General features: G+C 43.1%; 1 long non-coding RNA gene across 1 annotated transcript in view; it reads left to right on the top strand.

Annotated features, from left to right (window-relative positions):
- The window catches only part of LOC311598246, a 74008-nt gene extending 71895 nt beyond the window's left edge, over nucleotides 1-2113 (top strand). The window contains exon 3 of the long non-coding RNA XR_014779523.1: nucleotides 1830-2113. This is a non-coding gene — a long non-coding RNA (uncharacterized lncRNA). The remainder of the gene's footprint in view (nucleotides 1-1829) is intronic.
- Nucleotides 2114-12176: the final 10063 nt, after the last annotated feature.

Here is a 12176-nt window from a genome sequence, read left to right on the forward strand (position 1 = left end):
AACAGGACTTGCTGATTGTACTACATTTATATGGGTTGCAGTTGTCAGTTTTAGGCCTTATTCTTTGGGAAAAGAGAGTTCATAATGTGAAAAGATATAAAATGCAAGGCAGAGTTTAAAGCTATGGGACTCATAGTTAGTATAGTCATCAATGTTATAGACCTATGAAGTAATGCACTTATGTGTATACACACAGACATACAATTTCAGTTGCCCAATGAGTTCTGAATATTAGGCATCAGTAATAGGACCCATTTTACATTTCTACACATGCATTGCTTTTCTTCTACTAAATGAAAGTGCAAGTGATTTGGAAAGCAACCAAATTAGCCTTGGTCCAGTCTTGCCTGGAACAAGAAGCCTCTATCGGATGCCAAGAATGCCTTCCCTGCCCCCTTGGAAATACCATCACTTTGTCACTGTGTAATACCCCTCAGCAACCCATGCTACAATATTGCATACTGGTTCCTCTATTTATAAAGCAGAACGTCTGGGTAGGAGATCCTTGGCGAATATTCGGATGCCTCTCTGCCAAGACGGGATTAGGGTCCTCTGCATCTTGGTCATACCAAATGCTCATAGAAGGGACACAAGCAGGTTGTGGCTAAAATTACAAGGTCCAGCCCACCTGACTTCCAGCAATCATCCCATCATGCCCACGTTTGGAAGGGCTAATGTTCCCTACTCTTCTAGGGGTCAGGTGGCAAAGGACAACAGCCAGAACTCTTCTAATAATGATGTGCACTTCAGGGTTTGCAGTGGTAGCAGTATCCCCTGGGATTAAAAGGTTGCCACCTCTTTAAATATGATCTTCCAGAGTTATTATCAGGCTGTTTTCTGGCCCTTTCTTCTGCAATCCTTCACTCAAGATGTAACTTGATTCTGAGAAACAGATCTCTGTGTCCAGGAGAATCTTCCCTAGCAAGAAGGGCAGTGTAGGAAGACCATCATCAGCAAGGCACATTTGTCAAATACCTTCTCACCATCTGCTCTACCAGGACACTGAAAGACCAAAGCAGGAGCTCAAGGACGTGCACAGCACAGACACAGGGGCTTGGACAGGTCTGGAAGGAACATACATGTGCTGAAGAAAAAGAGGCAGTTGGCACATAGGAAGACATCAGACTATGGTGCTGACATCAAGCCCTGTGTGCTTACCCCCATCCAGGTCTTTACTGCTTCATCCTGGAGTCATGGAACAGCCCTCCAGTGGCTCTCTCCCTGAGTCCAGCCTGAACATGTTATTTTGCTCCAAGACTACCCCTTACATCTCCAAAGCCTTTCTTAACCCTAGCTTAAAAACAAAACAACCAACCAAACAAAACAAACCAGAGCCTTCCACACCATAAAAAAATTATATTCCCATGATTTTCTAAAATAACCAAAAGCTATCCACAACTCAGGAAATTTTTTCTCTTAAGTTGTATTTTATGACTCCAAGCAATATCCACCTCCTTCCACATGTAAGTGGGGCATATGTGTTCTGTCTAAAAATAATTTACTGTTGCACATTAGGATTTCTGGTGAGAAGCTCCTCCCTCTCCAGTGTCTTCCATTTACAGAGTTTTTATACTCTTTGATTCACTACTCATTTCTAAGCTTGTTTCTCAGAGTCTACGCCTTTGCTCACACTGTCCTCTGAAAACCATGTCCTGCCACTATCTGATTTCTGTCCTCATGTAGCATAGCCCTCCCAGTAGTATGAAGCATAACTTAAATATCTCACAGGATAGTCTGTGCACTGCCATTAGAAATGTGGATTTCTAAGGTTTTCATCTCCCACTTCATTGGTTCTGGGTAAGGATCAGAAATTGTATTTTTATTTCCAGGACAGAGGACAATACGAGATGGCTAACATGACACATGTGGACAAGTTTGGTTTCTACTTCTAAGCTAACAGCAAGTAATGGCAAGGAAGGAACAAGAAGGAACAGCTGTAATGTAGAACGAGGGACAGGTTGCTAATCATGAGACTTTGGATATTTACAACGGAACATCTCAATAAAATTAAAGAGAAAGAACTTGAAGACAATAAATGTTTATATGATGCCAACAAAAATACAAACATAAGGCTGATGATGAAGACAAATCAAGATTTAAAAATAAAATTCAATTAAAAATAGAGGATGGATCAATCCCAGCACTTGCTAGCCAGAGGCTGGTGGATCGCTGTAAGTTCAAGGCCAGCCTGCTCTACAAAGTGAATCCAGGACAGCCAAAGCTACATAGAGAAACCCTATCTTGAAAAACAAACAAAAACAAAACCACAAAAAAGTAGAGCCTGGGTCAGGGTGGTGAACACTTTTGATCACAACACTCAGGAGACAGAGCTAGGCAGATCTCTGTGAATTCAAGACCAGCCTGGTCTACAGAGTGAGCTCCAGGGCAGTTAAAGCCACTCAGAAAAACCTTGTCTCAGAAAAAAAATAAAGAAATAGGAACATTGAAGAGAATCCCAGCTGAAACAAAGGGGACCAAAAAGTCCCAATAGTCCAATTAGAAAACTCAAAGGAAAATCTTACAAGTAAATTGAGTGAAGCAGAAGATAGAATACCAGAAAATCATGTCTCAAAGATAAAATGGATGATATAGACCAAATAAGCAAGAAATATGAATGTTAACACACACACACACACACACACACACACACACACACACACACACACAGGAAAGAAACATTCAGGAAATGTGGGACACTGTGAAGAAACAACCTTCAAACTATGGGCATAGATAAGGAAAAGAATCCCAAATCAATGGCTTAGACCAGATCTTTAGCAAAATCGTAGAAGAAAACGTTTAATAACTCTAAATAATAATGGCCTCAGTTCTCTCACCAAAAGATACAGGATGGCTGACTATATCAAGAAACAAAATCTATCTGTTGTCTACAAGAAACTCATCTTGCCCTGTGTGCCCTTAATTCCAACATCAGGAGGGAGGGGCAGGCAGATCTCTGTGAGTTCAAGGCCAGACTGGTCCATAAAGTGAGTTCCAGGAAAGCCAAGGCTACACAGAGAAACCCTATCTCAAAACACAACAAAAAGTAAAAGAAACACATCTTAGCTAGGAACTGCCTTAGAATAAAAATATGGACAAAAGAACTTCAACCAATTGAATGGGACCAGGATGCAAGAGGCATCACTATGCTCATATCTGACAAAATAGGCTTCAAACTAAAATGAATCAGAAGAGACAAAGAAGAACATTTCATTCTAATCAAAGGCACAAATGACCAAGAAGACATTATTATCCTAAACATACGTATGTACGCCAAACTCTGGTGCACCCAATTTCATTTAAAAAACAACAACATACTCCTGGATTTACAGACACAGATTAACACCAACCTCCAAATAGTAGATGATTTCAATACATCACTTCTCCAATAGATAGGTCATCTGGGCAAAAAATAAACAGAAGGAGCACTCCTAAATTACTTCTACAAAGGCAGTAATGCTCTAATCCCCAAACCAGGTAAAGACAGAAAACACACACACACACACAAACAAACAAACAAACAAAAAACCCAGAAAATTGCAGGCCAATAGCCTTGATGAAAATTGATTCCAAAATGCTTAATAAAGATGTTTAAAAGTACATAGTTTGGCTTGAGATCACCCCTGCCTGATGCCACAGGGCCCGCGTGGGCAGAGCAAGCCTGAGACAAATCTGGTGAGCAAGTAAGTGATGGAGAGAAGAAAGAAAAAGAGGAGCAGAAGGATGAGGGCACAATGAAGAAAGGCAGAACTGGAGACCTGAGGGTAGTGAGGACCAGCCTGATGTGAGTAGCCAGTGATGCCACTTAAGGCTATGGTAAGGTCCCAGCTTCTGCTGCCACTGACAGCCATGTCTGGGCCCCTGGCACTGAAGCAGCAGGGATCTCCTACCACCAAAAGCCAGGCAGGTATACCTGGTCTAGGCTGCTGTCTCCGGCCATGTTGATGTCTGAGGGCTGTGCAGAGCTGGTCCTGCCCCTCACTTGAGCGTCATGGTAGAACATGTCTCAAAAGCATCAGAGCAGAAGAGCTGGCCCCACTCCTCACCCAGGGAGCACAATTAAGCCAACCCTCGGTGGCTGTTCCAAAGACAGTCGCAAACATGCTCAAGGGGACATGTACCAGTTTTGTAGATGCTGTGTTGTAAACTTCAGTGATACTTGCCTTAGTGTATATCTCTCTTAACTCATGAGTTAGATAAACATCAGGCCTTTCTTTATGTGTGGGGTATGGGGATTGAACCCAGGGCCCTATGCATTCTAGGAAAGTGCTTTACTACCTAGCTAAATTATGTGCCCCAGCTGTCCTTAAATCCACAATCCTCCTGCCTCTGCCTCCTCAGTACTGGGGGTTATAGGCAAGCATCACCACACCTGTCTTAGTCCTTACATCTATACATTGGTGTCCCTAAATTCATGGCATTGTTCTCTGGTTAGTTCTTTAACGAATTTCTCCACTTCATACAACATAATATCATTTTTTTTTTTTTGCAATAAAATGTTTAGGTTAACGCCTCCACGGGTCCATGCTGTGAGCATTGGGTGCTCAGTTTATGAAGCTGTTTTGAAAGCTCTGGAGACTTTAAGAGGTGACACCTCACTCGGGGAAGTAGGTACAGGGCTATGAAAGTTAGCCCTGCCCTTAATTCCAGCTGCCTCTTTGCTTCCTTGTCTGGGTTGCATGAAGAGGCCACTAATGCAAGCTCCCACAGCAAAGGAATGAGTTACTCCTGCCACCAAGTGGTCCCCACCACGATGGAGCAAACACATAAGTCCTTTCTTCCCTTAAGTTGTTTGTGTCAAGCATTTTGTCATGGCAACAAGAAGGTGGCTAGTACATCTACACAGTTTCTAGCTAGCAACCATGAGCACCGTTCTTATAGACAGTCAAAGATTATCAGCATTTGAGGAACGTCCCCAGTCAGGAAGGTACAGGGAGAAAAGGCAGAGAGTGCGTGCCGAGTAGGCAAGTTTCCCCTCTGGTGTATACTGGCAGCTGTGCATGGAGCTCGGGGGCTGTGTGAGCCGGGGAACACACACAGGAGGAAGGGCTAGGTTTTAAGGAACTGACTTATGCTAGTGAGTCCTATGTCTCCAGTGCCCATTGGCAGACTAGAAATGCCAGCGGATGATGCTGCAGTGTTGAGTTTCAAGGCAGACTCGAGGCAGAGCGGTTTTTTCCATCAAGGAGGCCCTTGGTATTTTGGTTTGTTTTTTTTTTCAAGGCCTCCAACTGATTGGATGAAGCCTACCCACATTATAGAAGATTAAGCATGTAAATGTCACTCTGCAGCAATGTCTAGGCTAGTGTCTGATGGAACAACTGGGCCCAATGGCCTTGCCTAGTTGACCCATAAAATTTACCATCACAGAGCCTCACTACAGTTAGTGATGTCACAGGAAGAAAAATAAAACTCAACCTCTTCATATTTGAAGCAAGTTCCTGTGATGAAAGACAGACTAAGGAAAAGCAAGCAAGCATGTTCTTTAATGCTCACGGCACATGCCATGGCTCAGGAGTCTGCTGAAGGAAGCAGCCAATACAGTTCAGAAAGGTGACAAGATCAAGGAAAGCAGCCGAAAGCTTCAGAGACAGGAAAGCAGTGGGAAGCGGGGTTTAAGAGCAGATCCTCGAGTGAGGCATCACAACTGTAAGCATACGTAGTTGGTCTTTCACCAGGACTCCTTGTCCTTACGAATCTCTGTCCTGCTTTAAAACAACACAAAGGAGCCACAGCACTATGTTTGGTTCAGCGATTCTTTCTTTACATTGGGGGAAAACATTTAGGTTTCTTCTACGCTCCATACATAAAATACTTACATATAGTATTTACTCTGTATTAGGTACTTCCCCAAACTCTTCACAAATTATTATTTAAAAAGAAAAACTCACTGACATATTTTGCTTGAACACTCCCAATCTGAATATATGAGATTCGAGACTTTTTCTGAATGTCTAGATGATGCCACAAGAGGAAAACGCCACACCATTGTTTAAAACATGGTAACATATGGACATAATATAAATGAATTCTGTGCTTTGATTTGGGTCTCCTTCACAACATATCTCATTGCATAATATGCCGATATTCAAAAATCCAAACAAATTCAAAATTGGAAACACTTTTCAGGTCTAAGCATTTTAGATAAAAGATACTTAGTAAACATTAACTACTGCCAGCCCTTGGGAGGCAGAGGCAGGATGATCTATGAGTTCAAGGCCAGCCTGGTCTTCAGAGTGAGTTCTAGGACAGCCAGGGCTATTAAACATAGAAACTCTGTCAAAAGAAAGAAACAAAGAAAGGAGGGAAAGAATAGAGAAAAGGAAGGAAGGAAGGAAGGAAGGAAGGAAGGAAGGAAGAGACTCAATACACAGAAAGTTACACAGGTAGGTTTGCCCAAGGCCTGGATGCATTTTCCTAACTTCCTAACTTTTGGATCACGTTTTAGCTTAAGGGGATCAACTGTTTTTGATTTGGTTTTTTGTTTTGTTTGGTTTGGTTTTCAGACAGCTTTTTTTTAAGACTTCATTTTTATTGTACGTTTGTGGATGTTATGTGTCTGTGTGCCACAAGAGTACAGTGCCTGTGGAGGTCCAAAGGGGACATTGGATCCTCTGGAACTGTAGTTACAAGGTTGCGAGCCACCAGTTGGGTGCTGGGAATCAAACCCATATCCTCAGGACTTTTAACTGCAGAATCATCTCTCCAGACCCATGGCATATATTTTATATGTGGGACCACATACATTCTCGGTTGTATATTTTCTCCTTCCTCTGGCTCCTATTTGTTTTTCTTCCTCATCTCTCTACTGTCACTTCCCTACCTAATATTGCTTCTAGCATGTGATCTGTACTAGAAAACAGAAGCCCAGGACTGAACACCAGAAGACACCAACCAATCTAGAATGTTCAGTGTGCTGCCACATGTGCCTTCAGCATGCTCCTTGATTCTGGAAGGTGTTGAAATTGAGCACAGTCCAAATAATGAGGAGTCAGAAACTTAATTGGATCTCTTTTGTCACCAAATAAAACTTTCAGCACTGGGACTGGGTTGTATTGGATCGACTTGTTGGCCACGGGAACTCCCAAACAACCCAGGCTGCTGCCAAGACTGACAGCAAGGTCCCATGGCTGAAGACAACACCCACACAACTCATTAAACATGGGGAGGTCAAGCTGGTGCCTACAAAGAGCTTTGCCCCTACATTCTAGCATCGTCGGTACAGAAAGGTGCTCTGCATAGTACCCAAAGAGAAACATAAACACTAACCTAGCCAAAAAAACCTCTATTCTACTACAATGGTGTCTTGTCTACAATATATGATAGAGTAAAGATGGCACAAAGCTTATGGGAATAACCAATCAATATCTGATTTGACTTAAGGCCCACTCCATGAGATGAAATGCATACCTAATACTGCTTGGGTGGCCTAGAACCTGAGACTAAATAGTCCAGGCACCTAGGGTAAAACAAAATATTAATTTCCTAAAAATGAAAATACAATAAAATTACTATTAATGACATTATGCTATACTCTTAGATCAGGGCCTTGCTCAGCCATCATCAGAAAAGCTTCTTCCTACAGCAGATGGGAACAAATACAGAGACCCACAGGCAGATATTATGCTGAGAGTGAGAGACTTTACAACACTCAGCCCTGAACAGGATGTCTCAATCAAGTCCCTGCGGAGGAGGAGGGGGAGGCAAAAGGAGAAGATGAAAAAGAAGAAAAAAGTCAGTCGGGTAATAGTTGTGGCACACACCTTTGATCCCAGCACTTGGGAGAGAGAGGCAGGCTGATCTCTGAGTTTGAGGCCAGCCTGGTCTACAGAGTGAGTTCCAGGACAGCCAAGGCTACACAGAGAAACCCTGTCTCAAAACAACAGCAACAGCAACAGCAACAAAGCAAAACAAAAAGGAAAGAAAAGGAAAAAAAAATGTAGGTTACTCACAGTGATGCAACCAAGACCAAAAAGTAGAATATGATTCCAGAGACAAAGATGGTCCTAACAGTGTAACAGGGCCCCAGACCCTAGCAGGCCCTGAGACTTCAGCACCACTGCCTCCATGATGGAAGTTTCAGTCTGTAAGACTCAGCATGTAGATTGCTGCACAACCTGCCAAAAGGAAAACAAAGGCCTAATCCACCGAAGTCCACAGTTCTGGGAACGTCTCTAAATGCCAACCTTGCTTTTTTGGCTATTGTAGTTCTGTTTCTGGTTAACTGTTCTTGCTAACTGAGGTGTGTAAACCCACAACTTGGGTTTTGTGCTTAAAAGCTCACCCTGAGAAAGGCTCAGGGCTACTCTGGGATTTTGAACACCTAGTGTAGTCGCTGTCTGACTAAGAAAGACTTTCTATTGGCTTACACCCATACCTGAGTTGTCTTGTCTGGTAAATACCCCACAACATTAGGTTATGTTTCCTGAAGATATGCACAAAGCATGTTTTAGTGTCCCTAAGTATTATTTTTCCCTTGACATTACAGTATTGGGATTATCTTGTCCTTTTGTCTCATTGCGAAACCTGTATGTGATAATGGCGCAGGGCCCGTTTTGGATTCTTAATAACTTGGCTGTATATGATTATCATTGTAGCATGACCTTGTATCCCTTTTGTTTTGTTGGGTCTTTTTTTGGTTTGGTTTGGTTTGGTTTGGTTTCTCGAGACAAGGTTTCTCTGTGTAGCCTTAGCTGTACTAGACTCACTTTGTAGACCAGGCTGGCCTTGAACTCACAGAGATCCCACCTGCCTCTGCCTCCCGAGTGCTGGGATTACAGGTGTGTGCTACCATGCCCTGCTCTCGTATTCTTTTATCTGTAGTTTTCCTGTAGACATTAGTCTGAGAGGACAGCCAGTGGCAAAGCTAGATACACTACATCTGTTGTGAAGCATGCAGGCTGAATGGGGGCAAAGCAAGACCTACATTCCCGCCCCCCCCCTCTTTAAGCTTTGCTGTTTCTACAACAAACAAGATCTGCACCAAATCAAGCCAAGCAAGAAGCCAGCACCAGGATGGCCACCAGTATGCCTGCCCAAAGGCTGGGTCTGTCTCTCCAGTGAGATATCTAAAAACTTCTGGTCTTTCTTCTACACGATCTCATTTCAACCTCCTCACCATCTTTTCTTGATTTACTGTCACTTCCTTTTCTCAACACTTTCAGCCGGAGCTGGGGTACTGCTCAGTGGTAGAGCATCTGCCTAGTGTAGCTGAGGCCCTGGCTCTCTTCCCAGCACTGCAAAAGAAAAAGTCAAACTGGCTCATGGGTCTACTCCTTAAGCCATCTTTTCTCAGCTCAACCTGTGTCTTTCTCTTGCCTCAACCCCGGCTTTGCTGTCTAAAAAAAAAAAAAAAACCAAACTTTTATGAATGAGAGCATCGCTCTTTTTGACCTATCCCTCTAGTCATTTACCCATCTAAATGAGTCACAGCTGAGCCTTGTTTCTTCTGTTACTAGTAACAGAAAAAAACCCATGAGGATCAGAATGGAGCTTAACGATGAGCTGTACCAAGCCATTTAGTTTATAGACGAGGCCCCAAAATCGTTTACGAGAGGCTCTGTTTTAAGCAGCTCATTGATAGAAGCAAGATCAAAACTGCTGTGTGTCCTGCCTGCCATCCTGCCCCAGGCTTCTTTCTGCACTGTGAGTCATTGGATTTAGAAGGGTGGGATATTCTGGTAAGTGTGGGAGGCTCTTCTCAGAGCTCTTCCCACACCCCTGCCCAAAATAATTCACCATTTCTCATCTTACATCAACACGACTTTTGTTTTTAGCAGAGTGTCACTGTCACCTTGTCCCATTCTTACATTCATTATTCATTCAGCAAACACTTTCAGGCACTATGATTGGTTCGTGGGAAACAAAGATGACTGTGGAAAAATGTCTTATAGTCTTGATGGGGCGGAGGAAGAGGACATAGACACATAAATTATCATCAAGGAGACATTAGAGCCTGGGAGGTATTTGAGACAAGTTTTGGGGTATCTTTGGAAGAGAGCATGCAGAAGCAACCTAAGCCTGAAACTCTGGGGTATAAAGGAAACTGCAGGTAGCTTGTTGTGGCTAGTGTATGGGGGCGGGGTCTTGAAGAGTGACAAGAGTATGTAAATCTGGCAGTGGGATGATCAAATTATGAAGGCTTTGTGGGCCGTGCACAAAAATCTAGATATTATCTTGCAGCATAGCAGGAACCTTAAAGATATGTAAGCTCGGGAGTTATGTGCCTAGACACATTTTTTTAAAAGGTTACATGGAGGCAGAGTAAAGAATGGCCAAGAAGGAAGTGAGACCAGAGACCAGGACATAAATTGACAGATGTTGTCACAGCAAAAGTCAACAAAGGCTTACACCGACTCACCAACCAGCAGTTTTAAGGACAGTTGGCACAAGGTTGGGTGTGGAAACACAGTAATGAGAATGGACTTACAGACAGCTCTCAGGATTTTGATAAAGGCGGTTGAGTGAATTTTGGTCCACTTCAGCAGAAATTGAGGAAAGGAGAAAAGGTCAAAGGTGAGGCTTGGGAGGGAATAAAATAACCACAAGCTTGAGATTCCTATGTCACATCCAGGTAGAGACTTCTCATTGGCAAATGGAGATAGAGTCTAAAGGAAATGAGCTGGACTGAAAATGAGAATTTGAACATCACTGTAAGAGGATTCAGCAACTGAAGCCCAGGAGAGAAAGACACTATCCAGTAGGTGGGAGATTGTAGCAGAACTTTATAGGATGCCAATAGGGGGTGGAAACACAAAGAGGGGTCTTAAGGGCAGACTCAGAAGTTGCTGCTAAATAGTGAAGAGACTAGGCAGTGAGGGTGACAAAGGATGAAAAAGTGAGAGCTCAGGAAGCCTGTGGCCAGTGATATCCACTGCAGAGGGACCAAATGAGAATCCATTCCTGTATCAGAAAGCTTCTCATACCTCAGCAAGAGCTCTGACTACTGAGGTGTTGGGAGCAGTCCAAATGCCAAAGGCTTTACAGTGGGAGGAACCTGAAGACCCGGGGACTGAATCTAGAAAACCAGCCATGAAAGGGTAAGATGCAAATGTTGGATGTGTGTACAGTGGAGTCAATGTTTGGCTGTGTGTACAGTGGAGTCAATGTTGGCTGTGTATACATTGCAGTCAATGTTGGCTGTGTGTACATTGGAGTCAACAGTACTTTCTGACTAGGCAAGCCCACACAGTGTCCTGGAGCAATTGCCTCAAGGTCAGCATTCTACCAAATAACACTCAAATGACAGTAGGACAGGTATGGCCTCACAGCAGCCAATGTAATGGGACACCTCCGAGAGAGCACTGAGGTCTCTTGAAAACTTCTCAGCAAACAAATGCTTTAAATGTGAACCATGTAGTCTTTCTTCCTTTTTTTTTAAGATGCAATTTTATTCATAGATTCTATGATATCAAAATCAAAATCAGAGTAAATTGACTTATTGAAAAGGAAAACCTACTCTAGAATTTAAAAAGAGAGGTTTAAAAAAAAAAAAAAGGAAGGCTAGACTTGTGGAGACAATACTAAAGAACAGAGTTGAAGAACTGCTGTTACCTGACTTCAAGACTCCTGTTGATTCCTAGAGGACTCCAGACCGTGATCTGCTGATAAAAGAAAGGCAACAGATTAGGGGACCAGAATGGAGGAAACTGAAACAGGCCCACACAAACAAGACCAAATGATTGATGGAGGAGCAAAGGCCTTAAGTCTTTGCAGGAAGAGAGAACACCTGGACATCCGTGTGAATTTTTTTATTTTAGGCAGACTTTCTACTCTTCACAAGTAGTAACCCAAAGTGAGCCAGAAAGCTAAATATAAAGTGTAAAAGAGAGAGCACTAGATCAGCTTCACATTCGTCTACACAACCACAGCTTTACCAGTAGCCTTCGCATGGTGCCATAGACACAATCCATGAAAGACAAAGTCAACGAGAGCTTGAGCTTGATCTAAACGCAAGTCCTGAACAGACCTCATATGAAAGTAGTTAGATGACAAATACACATACCAGGAGATTCCCAACAGCATGCAAATCAAATGAGGCTCGGCTATATGCCTGTTCAAGTAGCCAAAGTCCCAAACCCTGACAACACTAAGCAAAGAGGAGGATGGAGGATGATGGGAGGATGGGGACCTCTCAGTCACTGCTGGTGGGAATGAAAAATGGAGCAGCCACTTTGAAA

Source organism: Acomys minous (genome assembly GCF_964271855.1).
Source record: "Acomys minous genome assembly, chromosome: 5".
Taxonomy (NCBI): Eukaryota; Metazoa; Chordata; class Mammalia; order Rodentia; family Muridae; genus Acomys; species Acomys minous.